Here is a 14,209-nt window from a genome sequence, read left to right as displayed (position 1 = left end):
GGATTTGCAATTTCCTAATGTCTCTGTTGTCTGCTTGATGGATATTGGCATCCTGAGGCAATGTAGAGATTATCTCATTTACTCAGGCAATCTTTTAGTCCTTAAAGAAACTAACACAGTATGCGAGAGATGTACAAACATAACTTCCTTGGAGACAAAAATATCACTTTCAAACAAGGTTGTTAAGAGCACATACACACACACTACAGTCTTCACAGATACAGGTCACCACACACATAGACCTTCTTATGCTGAGGCACTTAAAAGAAACCACTCCAAGCCTTAAAGACCTCCTAAGCCATCAAACTGCAACACGTACTTTCAGCAATCACTAAAGCATACACTCAAAGCAATACCCAACACCACACATAAGCCTACACCCAATGATACTCCAAGAAGAACTCCCATAAGGCAAACAAACACTTTACTTAGTACTCCTGTCATAGGGGGATTCTGTTGTATGACACACAGATGCCCCTCTCACCAGGCTGGACAAGGAGAAGATAATGGTTAGTTGCCTGTCTGGAGCCAGGATCTGCAATATCACACATGCACTCGGGTTACTGCATCACAGGTACCATATGATTCTATCATAGTCCATGTGGGTGTAAATGACCTGAGGTGCACCTGACTTGACTATATGAAAAAGTCACTATAGATCTCTCTTAATATGTCTCACAGATAGGTATTTGCCTTGTGTTGAGCAGCATTCTACCTTCAGCAAGGATGATGCCACAAATGAACAGAAAATGATTGATTTTAATAATTGGCTTAGTTTCTGGTGTCACTTCAGGGGAATCAAATATCTATCAGGGGTGGTTGTATCTGTTCCCCTGGGCTTTTGGATATTGACTAAAACTTTATCCATCTCCTTAGAGCCTTTTTTAGGCAATGTCAAAATGACAAAACTACCAACATAGCAAAAAAAAATCAAAACCTTAAGGTGTTACTGCTTAATGCTAGGAGCCTAAACAAAAATTCCACACCCTATAAGCTCTCCTCATTCTGGAGAATGTAGACATCTATGCTATTACAGAGATACAGAGACCTGGTTTAAAGCCAGAGAAAGTTCTTCAGCAGTAGAAGGCTACAGTGCCTTCCACACATTTAGACCAACAACAGCACAGACAGAGGCTTCAGGTGGAGGTGTCTTGATCTACGTTAATAGCAAATACAACTGTAAGTTGGCTACACAGGATGCTGTCCTGGAGTTCATCCACATCCAAGTCTCCATAGACAAGGTTCCCTACCATGTTCTGGTGACCCACAGGTCACCCTCTAGGACACACAAAGCGCACAACTCTTATTTAGACCTAGTAGAGGTATTCACCATCCAACCAAACACCCTATTCTTGTGAGACTTCCTTCTACAGACTGAGAAATGTATGCTGCCTCAAACTCAGAGGCACAATGTTTCCTGGACTTTATCAACACAAATACCCTGAGCCAGATGGTGCACTTCCCAGTCAAAGCATTAAACATATTTTGGACCTAGTACTCACCAAAAGGGGGAGTGTTATACCCCTCATGCCATGTCCTCATTGGCAAAGTCAGACCACAAAGCTGTCTCCCTTGAAATAAAAATCAGCCTGGAAAACCAAACTAAAACTGTAACAGCACGTAACTATTCTAAAAAAACTACATCATGTTAAGTTACAGTTTGTTAATATTCACGGCGCTTCCAAATGCCATGGACTCAGCTATCCATGCAGAATTATTTACATAACCCTGTGCAAACAAGTAAATGGCTAAATCTTTATTTATTTATTTATTGTTTGTTAACTGGGTTAGTCCAGCTGGGCTTGTGGCCCTTTTTCAGTGGAGACCCGAGAAGAAAAGCTTCAGTAAATAGTATAAAAATACAGAAATTCACAACATTACAATAGACATAATACGTTACATAGTACAAACTGTACAGAAATCACAGTTTTACAATAAAATATATGTTGCATTACATTTAAGAGGCTGTCAATTTGAGAATATGTGTAAGATAAGCCAGAGGACTGTATGCAGAAAAGTTTTAAGAAAGATGTACAGAGAAAAACGTATGACATTTTGTTAGTTTTGGCAATGAAAGTTGATATAGGTGAGGAGTTAGTGGTGGCAGTGATTTAGGTGGGAGCATGTGAAGGACATTCCTATTTGGAGGACAGATGGGAGAGAAGCATGGATTTGAAGTTGTTATGATTTGGTAAGTTACGTAGTGGGGGGGGGGTAGTGAGTTCCACAGTTTGGCTATGGTGTGGGATAGTAGTAGTTGGCCAGTTGGATGTAAGGGTTACATTGAGGCTGCTGTGTCTATCAGAAGTAGGCCCAGATCTATCACCAAAAACAAACCACACTGATGGAATCCTTAACAGGTTATATAACAAAAGATAAAAAGTCATGACCAAAATCAGAAAGAGCAGCTCTCTTAGAGACAAGAGTTCACTGTTTCAACTAAAAAAGAAACTAAGAGGTCTAATAAAGTCCATCAAGGCCAGTTAAGATGTCAGGATAGCTTCCCAGGCTAAGGACAATCACAAGGCATTCTTTAGCTATGTCAGGACTCAAAGATAATACTCAGCAGTGTGCTGCAGAACTGGTGTCAAATGGCACAACCTTCACTAATCAAGGTAACATAGCAGTCTAATAGCTGATCATTTTAGCTCTAACTTCACTCCCCTCCTGACCCTGATCGTGGTCAGATGGGACCCTAGGCCGGGTAATGGATCATCACTTCCCAGAGTAGCATCCCTCAGTCATTCTATTGTCCCATTATCTGGCTGCTCCCAGTTATCATAAACACTGTTCAAACCAGTCAGTGTGCATACTGTTTTGATCTTTACTTTTATAATTAGAGATACTTAAACTTTTAAATTTTATACCACAAACACTGATAGCCATTTGCTAAACAAAACAATACAGCCTCACAATGAAAACAGACTTAACATGAGCAGTAAACTTCTCTGCCCTTGAAATTCAACATTGATTGAAACAGCATTGAAACCCACATTCAAAGAAAATGCATTTGGCCAGTGGTGGATTACATTTACCTATTGAGTTTTGGTACTAACGTATTATCGCAACCACATTTCTCAGCAGTTGCAACCACGCTTTCTCACCAGCACCTTGCTTGTATTATTTATTCCTTCCATGCTCTATAGTGTACGCAGCCTAACAGAGGAATAATCATGCAAATGAAATCGCTCTTAGCATAAGAATACTGTGTTAAATCACGAAATGCATATCCGTACGACTTATTACCACAACCACATTAATTATAAAATCGAGTCCTTCGTTTTCTACACAGTCTACACTCACTGATCAAAATTAAAATGCACACAGCATAATAAGCAAGATGTATTTTCCTTTAATGTTGTTTGCAAGGGGAACCGTACCTATATTCTCTTTCCCTAATCGCATCTAACCAGCTGGGGTTATGGGGCATAGTGCCAGCACTCTCTTTTCAAGTAGTGTTAATCGAAATCTGTCTGGAAAGGGTTGATCTGAGGTATGCATGCTTCAGAGTAAGCATTTCATTTTAAGACGTAAGTATGTTTTTTATTATTTCTAACAACTACTTTCAGTTATCAATTGCATTGCCAGCTGTATATTTTAGTTTCACTGAAGTTCTGTTAAGTTACGTCAGGAAAGGATGGTACCCCAGTAGAGGAATTTGCCTGTTACTTCTTTTCCTGTTTTAGATCCAGTGTCATGCAAGACTAATTAGGAGTGTACACACTCCTTTTTACTTGGAGATGAACTCGTTTCGCAATCACTTTATGAATTATTGCAGGTTAGAAATGTGGTTGTGATAATACGCAAGTACCCAAGTTTTTTTCAAAACCTAGGCCCCTTGCACACATCTGTAGGACCACACATACATGTATGTGTTCTTTGATGCACCATCCTGATTGTATTACAAGGAATATAATTTAATACAATCAGGATGGTGCACCACTTGTTAGGGTATGTTTTAAATTTGTAGGTTTGAATATTTTTCACTAAGCAATTAAACAAAATGTTTGAAGCAGTAGTGACAGCTACCTATTACAGAACCTGTTAACCACAAAAGGCCATTCAAACTTCTGTTGTTTTAATCCACCAATATCAGTCAATATACACAATCACTGCAGAAGTAAAAGCCATCTGAATAATTCCACATTGATGAGATCTATAACTAATAAAGAACTTGCTGCTGGCAAACAATTTTACAGTTCAATATTTTATGTACAAATTCAGTTCCTGATACTCTTGAAGAATAAATTGTCCATGTTACATTTTTAAAAAGTTGATAACTTATAATATTACAGTAGGGAATGGCTGTCAAACTGGCAACAGGTTCATAGCAGCTCATCCAAAGGAGGATATACTCAGGAGTGCAGCACCACCCTTGTCTCTTAAAGAGCTTTGTAATATAAGCACTCCATCTGCATGGTGTGGGAGCAGAACCCACAGCCTTCTGCACCAAATGCAAGCATGCTACCTATTGTGCTACTACTACCATTTCAGACATTATAGCACAAACACCGATGATGGCCATTTGCTAAACAAAACAGTTACACATTGAAAACAGACTTAGCATGAGCAACAGTGAACTTCTCTTCCCTTGAAACTCAACATTCCTTGAAAATGCACAGAAACTCAACAGTCCTTGAAAATGCACCTGCTGGTGGTTGGTGTAGAGGATTCAGGCTCTAGTCTCCTGTAACCAAGGTACAGGGTTTGAGCCTGAATAAGTTAACCAACCTGTCATCTGTAAATGGGGCATTACACACATCACTGAATTTCTAACATTGCCTTCAGCAAACTCTAAGTCCTCAACCTCTGCTGTGTGTTTCAAGATCTTTCTGCCCCTTACACTTACTTCATCCTGCATTTCAATTCAGGACTACACCCCCAAATGGGCAGCTAAATCTAGAACATGCTTAATGTTTGCTCTTCAAGAGGTAAAGCCCAATCACATTGTCTGACCCTTTTCACTCTTGATATTGTGCTTCCACATCTTTATTGCTTATTTAACATCTCCTAATCATCACATCTTTTTCCTGTCTTAGTGAATTGTAGGCAACATATGCAACAGGCTGGTTACTGGTTTGCTTGGATTGTAGAATGGGATTAAGAGCTAGGCACAGCTCTATGTCCCACTACAAAGAACATTCTAGGCACCGTGACCTAGAATGTTGCCAGCAGCAGATAAATGGTCAGGGAATACATCCAGAAGAACACAACAGGCTTGTACCTTTTCCAGAAGTAGGTACCTCTATAAATCCCCATGGAATTCTTGAAGATAGAAAAAAAGTTGCTAATATATATTTCAAAGCAAAATCCATCTACAGCAGGGACTTCACATGACTTCAATGAACACAAAGGATGCTCCCAAAGCTCCTGTGACAGAACCCTAGTCAAGTGTCTTTAACTCTAGATAATGATGAGGCGCTAGTACCTGTCCTCCTCTGATAATTACCCTCTCAACACAGGTCCCGTCCTTGCACTTTGGACCAACAACTCGATATACAAATCAGACAAGTAAAGAGGCAGGCATACACCCTACTTAGAAACTCATAGCACCAATACAGAATCAGAATGACCCTGCTGACCAGAATAAATGATGCCACTGAGGCCCCCAGATAGCATCCTGTAAAGAACTTAAAAATCCTGTGAAAGAAGGCCAAAATCAAATTTAGTACTGAAACTAAGAAATGCTAGCTCTGCATGTCTAGTGGTTTTATCTCCCCTCTGATCTATCTATCCATACCTCTCAACTATACAAATTTTTGCAAAATGTCCAGATTTTTGCCTCGTATTTTTGGTCTGTTTTTCATAAAGTTGTAGTTTTCTGGCAAATTAGTGGTAAATCATTTAAAATTAAAGTTAGGAAATAATGATAAACGTTTGAGTTTCAGACTTCTTGTCCTTCAGAACATTCATGCTAATGCAAAACCTGTTATTCTATCAACTTTCTAAGTTTGTAAGAGCAATATTTAAAAATTGTCCCTATTTTGGGGCCTTTGTCCCACTTTTATGTATGGCTTTGTCCAGATTTCTTGCTCCAAGAGGTTGTGCACTATCTATCTATCTATCTATCTATCTATCTATCTATCTATCTATCTATCTATCAATTTATTTATTATGTGCACATTTGTTAATCAAGTGAGGGTCTCATCATGGGTCTGACTTTACTCAGGTCAAATGATACAGAAACATGAAAATGCACTGAATTTTAGTAATGACATAATGTAACATGGAAGTGAAATGGAAGAGAGTCTTTCTGGGGAAACCACCTTCTTGATCATGATAGTCCCACTTCCAGGTATGTAAGGGCTAGCCACTAGCAGTATGAACATTGGCTCTAGATGACTGTCACTGTTGAAGTGACACCCCTACCTCATTTGTAAAAATAGGAAAACGGGGTTGTGAATGGATGGATGGATGGATGGATAATGTAACATGAAAAAAACTACAAACAAGTGTTGAGATGTAATTAAACAACAGCTAGTTAGATACACACAGACAAGAGGTCCTAAAATATAACTGAGAGAATGTCTTTCTACAATTGGTTACCAAATTGTTGGTTTGACATATACACACAGCTAATAAGCCCTTGTACGTATTTGTTAACTGATGTAGAGCACTGATCCCATTGGACCTACTTCAGTCTCATTTGGGTACACACAAGGAATACATGACATTATACACAGAGTGAATGACAAAACGAAATATGTACATATGTTATATATACAAAGTGAGTATCAGAGTTGACTTGAGGGTATAAAGGCAATAGATAAATGACATGATGTACAAAGTGACTGACAAAACTCAATATATACATGCATTATATACAGAGTGGAAATCAGAGTTGACATGCTGAAACAACTACAATCAAAAGTAGACTCTAAGCAAGGTATTTAGAGGATAGAAGGGTAGGGACAAGTTAAGTTATATATGACCAAGGAGATAGCAATTGCATTTTCCTAGACTCTTGAAATGTGTTTTTATTTCTGATTGGAAAATGGGGTAAAAGAAAAGACCTTTAATTAAAGAAAGGAGAGATGGTCAAAGTTAGGGACCAGGTAACGGGGAGCATGGTCTGTGCAGTGAAACCTGGTTTGGGAGTTTTGGAGGAGAGGACCTGAGGGGTTAAAATTTCTAAGGTTGTATGCTGGTGTGTCTTTGAATGGTCTGGAGGTTAGTGAGGAGAAAGTCTCATTCTTGATAAGTTTAAATAGTTTAGAGGTGATTAGAAACTTAGCATATTGTTTCACAGGTAGCCAGTCAGCTTTTTAATGGGTTTCCAGTGGTATTCATTTTTTGAAACAAGAATCATCTTTATTAAATTGTTACTTATGACACAGGCAATCATACATTTATGGAAATGAAATCAAACTATACTGACATAATTTCATTTGCAAATATTATACATCCTGTATAGTCTACTATAAAAGCATTGTTATTCAAGCATTACATAGCATATTCATTTCCTGGCTTCCCTTAAACCTCATTCTGCCTCCAAAACATTATTCTGCATTTATTGCTCCCATAATTCCAATTTTTCCTGGTAATTTGCACCTACCCTTTTCTAAAGATCCCACTTCCAGTTCTTTTATCTCTGTTACTATAGTCCTTACTTCTAGTATGGTTGATTTACACTTTGATTTCCATTTTCTAATAACTGCTTCTTTGGCAGCTACCAGAATTAAACTCAGGAAGGCCTTACTAGGTCTAGGCATTTCCGATTCTGTATCATGGCTCAAAAAATCATTTCCTTGGTTACACCTATTTGCTCACCCAGTATTTCTGGCAGTGTAATCTGCAGGGAATTTTTGAAGTCTGCCAACTTATTATACTCCCCAAAAATACTTTTCAAATTACCACTATCTTTCCCCTCACACCTCCAACATTTCCAGTCTACACGAGGAAAAATTATTTGGAGTCTGCTTGGGGTATATAATTACTTATGCAAACATTTCCAAGCAAAAATCCTAAATCTTCTAGATTTTATTGCGTATTTGGCAGCCATATACATATATCCTCCCATTATTTCTCTGTGAATTGCTTATCCAGTCTCTCTTCCTAATCCGTTCTAACCTCCTCTGATTGATTCTTATAGTTACTACATTAATACTTAACCTATTTGGGATATCAAATAACAGTTTAGTTTCAGCCAGGTTTACTATTAAATTTGTATTCCTTAGCCATTCTCATAAGTTACAGAAGCTTACCTACAGCTACCTTTCTACCTGTGATATGAATCTCACTTTATGAAGTAGAAATCATTCATCTGCATGCATGATCATTGTTCAATACAGAAAATCTATTGCTAAATCATTGTCAAATATAGAAAATAACATAGGCTGGAACACTGATCGCGGCAGCACTCATGTGTTAAAGGTTTATGCATTGAAGGAAAGCCTTCTGAGGTACCTTGAAGGGCCTGCTTGTGAGATAGTCATTATACTAGTAGAAAGACAGTACCAAAGCCCAGTTGTTGGCAAATTGAATGCTTTTTTTTTGGTCTAGAAAAAATATTCCTCATCATTATACCTTTTTCATGTCACTATAGAATGTATCCATCATTCAATATGTAGCAGTTATGATTTTGAGATCCTTTCAGAGTCCCTGTGGATTTACTGAAAAAAGTGATATTGTTCTGATTGCTCCATTAGTTGTGCATAGATCAGTTTCTTGAGCATTTGTTTCAGTAGTCTAGTATTAACTCATTACAACAAGGTGATGCCTGCAGGTGCATCTGCAGTTACTTCTTACTGATGCCTCTAGGCATCACACATTGTTCATATTTGCATTAATAATTTTAAAACCATGCTACATTCAAAGTATTACAATATTTCATCTTAAAGCCTACACATTGACAAATGCAACTGTGTTGATATTTGACCTCTGTCTAATGCAGGTAAAGAGATATTAATTGTTGTTCATATAATATTTATTTATATTGTCATAAATGTCATGTATTTCTAAATATCCTGACAACCAATAGCACAGAAAGAACTGTTTAACCTCATATGAAAACTCAGCTGAATGAACAAAATGCTACTACAGTATGTGTGTAACTTGGGTGGTTGCTGAGATATTGTAAGTTGTTTACAAAATAATATAAATTTAATAGTAACTATTGTGATGATGTGAGGTATTGCCAGCTATGCCAGGAAAAGTAGGGCAGTGGATGCACTATATATGCTAGCACAGCTAGCTGGAATTTTGTGAAGAATTATATGTCATTTGTACAGCAAACTGATTTGTACAAATGCTTGGGTTAAAAATGTATGAACAGTGTGTCCTGCTGGACAGAAAAGAAATATACATTATATCAGACTGCATTGTTGTAAAGAGGATACTGGGAGAGAAGAGGTTAAGCTCAACCCTAGCTAACTTTTAGAAAAATATCCTGAAATTAAATTACCTGTTTTAGGCCATAAAGATTGTATGCTACAGTTCTGATTGCAGCCAGAGACTAAATGTCCGAGCTAGAGAATGGTTTATTAGCTCCTGTAGGAAGACTAGAAGTGTTTTATGGTTTTATCGCTTCCAGATGCTATAACATCCCAGCAAAGCTCTACTCTGTGTGTATGGTAACACATCTGCTAAATTCTGGTTGAGTTTCTAGCAATGGGGGTAGCATGGGAACCAGAAGTCAGAGGACCTGATGTATGTGATGTCATTCTGTATTCTAGGACAAACATGATGTTTTAATACCAGATGAGAGAGAAGTCTCAGAGCACTCTGTTTTTGAATACTGACACAGAAGGCTTTCTCACCTACTTCATCTTGCCTTGCTCTAGTAAGTAAACTAGGGAATAGTAATTCTTTAGATTAGTCAGGAAATATAGTGAGATTAGTTAAGTACTGTTTTTCTGTATCTGTATAAATCTATTCATCTGGACTACATTTTAATATTTCCTGTGATTGAAACTCTGGTGTTTATTGTAAATATATATTTAGTATTGTAATGTTCTTTTATTATTTATTATTAAATATATTCAAACTTTTCATTGTGGCTGGTCCTTTAGAGGATATTTTAACTTTGAGAGTACTTATATCTGTTTGGTGACTCTGTGGACATTTCTGAAAGCCTTACTGCATTGGTCAGATACTACCATTTGTATTAATATTAATTTTACTCAGTTTAATTGGGAACCCTTGTAAAAGCCTTAGATTATCTGGCTTTGGAGTGTCTGGTGGCAGTAACTACCTTATAGTCTGGGCAGAGCAGTGTATAGCTAGTAAATCTGTGCCAGCCTTTCCCAGATGTGTGAAAATGAAATCTCAAAGAGTGTGTGTGTGTGTGTCAGCTGCTTAGAGCCAGGACACAAAGCACTGGTTTCACAAACAGGGTGCTGGAGGACTTGGCTTGGACACTTGGCTGAGGACTCAACTCTATAGCTGTACCAGTGGGGAGTCTTATTGGGGACCTGGAGGGAGACAGAGAGAGAAACCCATAGCCTGGACTGAGTGTGTTCCCTGTGTGCTCTTAAGGAAACTTGTGTTTGATGCAGACAGGTGCATTTCGAAATACATTGTGTATCTATTTTTGTTCCAAGTGATGTCCCTGTCTAGTGTCAATGGTGAGGATTCAGATTCCTTGATTACTGGCCCAGAGATGGGATGCCACATATTGATGTCAGTGGTGAGGATTCAGATTCCTTGATTACTGACCCAGAGAGGGGATGCCACAACTATGTTTACTATGACTGATAAAATCCAGTTTAAAACATAGAGCCTAAAGAATACTATCACATAAAAATAGTTTGTGCTGAAGAGTTTGCCATTTATACTTCTTTAGTAACACCCATGGTTCCAGAGATATGAACATTTGTTTGAAATATGAGGACATAATTTGATTCTATCAAAAAGCTTAGGCTCCGTCCATTAGAAGTTACAATGCAAACTTCTACTGTTCCATTGGGGGGAATGATTTAATAATGGTTCTCTGATCTGAAGCAACTGTATGGCATAGTTACTTTAGGGAGAAAGATTACCACGACTTACCTTAGAGCTGGTGGTACTACTCCACATGTATGGAATAGACTATAATTTTATGCCAGTGATTTCATTATCATTGGTTAGAGATAGTGAGGAATGAGGAGTTGAAGGAGTCACATGAGATAATCTGTTCATTTATTTGTGTTTTGATAACCAGAACAACACTAATTCACTCAGCCTGGAAACACTGTTTAGTTAAGTGACTTGGTAAATGGAGGCTGACAGAATGATACTCTGGACCAGGAAGCAGCCCATTAACAGCTTATATCCTTAATCCTGGTTATTACTGAACATGGGTTTCATCTTTTCAAAAAAAAATCCTGACTAATTTTGCTATAAGCTTGCTGAAGTAGGACCTTGGCCTATCAAGCTCTGTCAACATATGTAGATGGGATATCACTATGAACAAACTTCGGCTTTTAGCAAGTGATCATTAATGGTGTGTACCAAACCAGAAATCTTCTATGACTTTAAGCCCTTTAGCCCTTACTTTTTATAATTATCCCCGATTTGTTCTTTGGTATATTCCTAAAATAATTTAGTAATTCAATGTATTCTTTTAGTACATATTTTTTTCATGTAAGTCAAGTGGCTTTTGTGATGATGACAGCAGTTAGCACATACAAGTCCCACATGGATGCACACCCAATTTATCAAACCTTTTTTCAACTGTACTTATATCACATAAATGTTAATACAAGTAGTTTGAGAATCAGCATTACATATTCAAATGATTTTCATCCAATATGTGATATTATACAGAAACACTGGTATGTATTAATGTGTGACGAGAGGTATAAGGATGTTTTAGGTGAAGCTCCTAAGTTTTGTTATAGGAACAATACATTTTTAAACAGGCTGCTATGCTATAAGCCGATAAGTATGGTTGAAAAAAGGTTTGATAAATTGGGTACACATCCATGTGGGACTTATAGTATGTTCCAGTACATTAATAGCTGTGACACATCTGTACACTGGGACACAAGGAAGGTTTATAAGTTGAAACATTATGCCACTTGTAAAAGCCGTGATTTGGTGTATTTATTGACTTGCACTGTATGTCAGAGTTTTTATGTTGGAAAAATGAACAGATCATTGAGGGATCATATAAGTGAACATGTATACAATATCAATAAGCAGGATACTAAAATGTCATATTTAAACATATATCTGTTGTTGGAAATAATCATGTTTTTAAATTTTGTGTATTGGAACATTTTAGGATGTCTATTAGGGGTGAGGAAGTTAGAACTCTGACTGACTGTACTGATACAAAGTGGATTTTGGAGTCACAAAGTGATAAAGGAAAAGGTCTTAATGATTATATCCCTTTAAGACCACTATTGGCAGATCAGATCACAAACACTCAATTTAAAAAACCCAAATCAAAATTACCACTTCAGACCCTGTTATCTTGAGTGTTTGTGATCTGAAGAAGTGACTAGTTAAGTCATGAAAGCTCTAATCTTATTTTGTATTTTGCTTGTTTGCTTGTTTATATTAAAGCATTTTATGTGTTTTAACATCCGTGTTGACTGGTGACATCCTTACTAAGTTGCTGAATCAATATTATTCCAGGTTATTTCTGGTAAATTTAAGTCCCCCGCTAATATTATTCTTCTCTTCTGTGTTTCATGCAAGAAATGTATGAATTGCTATAGGTCATCAGCACTTGATTTTAGTGGTCTATATACTCCAAAAAGTGTTATATCTTGCAGGGTTCTTTATTGTAAAAGTTACACAGTCTATAGTATTGGTGTTATCATTGAACATGTAATAATCACAGGTCTCATAACTATATTTAATTCCTATCACAACACGTCCACCTGATTTTTGTTAGAATGTTTTTTGCAGTAAAAATATTTATACCCTGACAGAACTGGTTTCCAGATATTGTTCTGTAACAATGTTTCACAAACAATAACAACATCAATCTTTTGGGAATGTAGCAAATTTTTCAGTAACAAAAACATTATTATTAATCCTCCTAGCATTAACAGCCATCAGAGGTGCATCATATCTGTGGTGTTAAATTTTCAACCTGGCAAAATCCTGCCTAGTGTTTGTCAAATATTGCAAATTATCTGCTGCAAAGATTATCTTCCCTGATCTTGACAAATGCACTCCATCTTGTGTGAACACATGTATACCCAAAACTAGGCTTGGATGCTCTGCACATTTCCATTTTTTAAATGGGACATTTTTTTCCATGTAAGTATTTGTCCAAAGAATCTTTTCATTCACAGTGACCTGTCTAGCCTTTCTATATGTGATTTGCCAAAAATATGTCCTAACACCAGTACAAGATATACAATCTAAGTGGGCTGTAAGTTCCTTATTAACAGTCAGAGAGTCCTTGCAGATGAGCTCATTCGTACTGACATGAATAAAAACAGATGAATACTTTTCCGTAGACTAAAGATTTTCTGATAGAAAAATGTTATAATTTCCTGTAATCTGTGCATTAAGCAATGTCCTTTTTAGTATATATTCTCTCTACTTTACAGAAGATACTGTGGTGGTGGTGCTGCGGTAGCGTTATCACCTCACAGTAAGACGTTGTCCTGTTCAATTCTCTGCTACAGCATCTTCTGTGTGTAGACATGCGTGAATGGCCGTACCTTTGTTGAAGGTTGTGCGCTGGCAACTCTGCATGTAAAAATCTACTGCCAATCATTAGCGGACCGGAGTTCCGCTGTGGCGACCCCTAATCGGGAAAAGCCAAAAGACACAAACAATTCTCTCTACTTTACAGACATTTATCAGTTTCTTTTTCTTCCTTATTTGTTGTGTACATCTTCCTTCCTTTCTTTTTTTCCTTCTGAACACTCTGAATCCTGGGATTGCTGAATACTTGCATCCAGAATTCCAAAGTTGTCAGGGGTGTTGTTTTGTTTTGTAGGGGTTGAATGATCTTTACAGACAATAGACACATAATTTCCTAAATGTGTCCTATTTGCTCTTTCCCCAACATCATTTATCTCACCAGTCCAGTCACTAATATATGTAACAACAGTTTTCTAAGCCGTGCCAATTGCAGAAGTACAATCGTCATCAGTAAGTCTAGATTTACTTATAATAATGGTAAGCAAATCATCCAGCTTGTGACATGAGGAACACAGATCACCAGTGTTATCTGGTCTTACCTTTAAATATGCATAGCCTTTAGTACACTGTACAATACTTGTGCTTTAGCAAAACATTAATGACATCCTCATTTAAGGAA

The sequence above is a fragment of the Protopterus annectens genome, chromosome 3.part1, assembly GCF_019279795.1.
Source record: "Protopterus annectens isolate FY-2018-M chromosome 3.part1, PAN1.0, whole genome shotgun sequence".
Taxonomy (NCBI): Eukaryota; Metazoa; Chordata; order Ceratodontiformes; family Protopteridae; genus Protopterus; species Protopterus annectens.
This window is presented reverse-complemented; position numbering follows the sequence as displayed.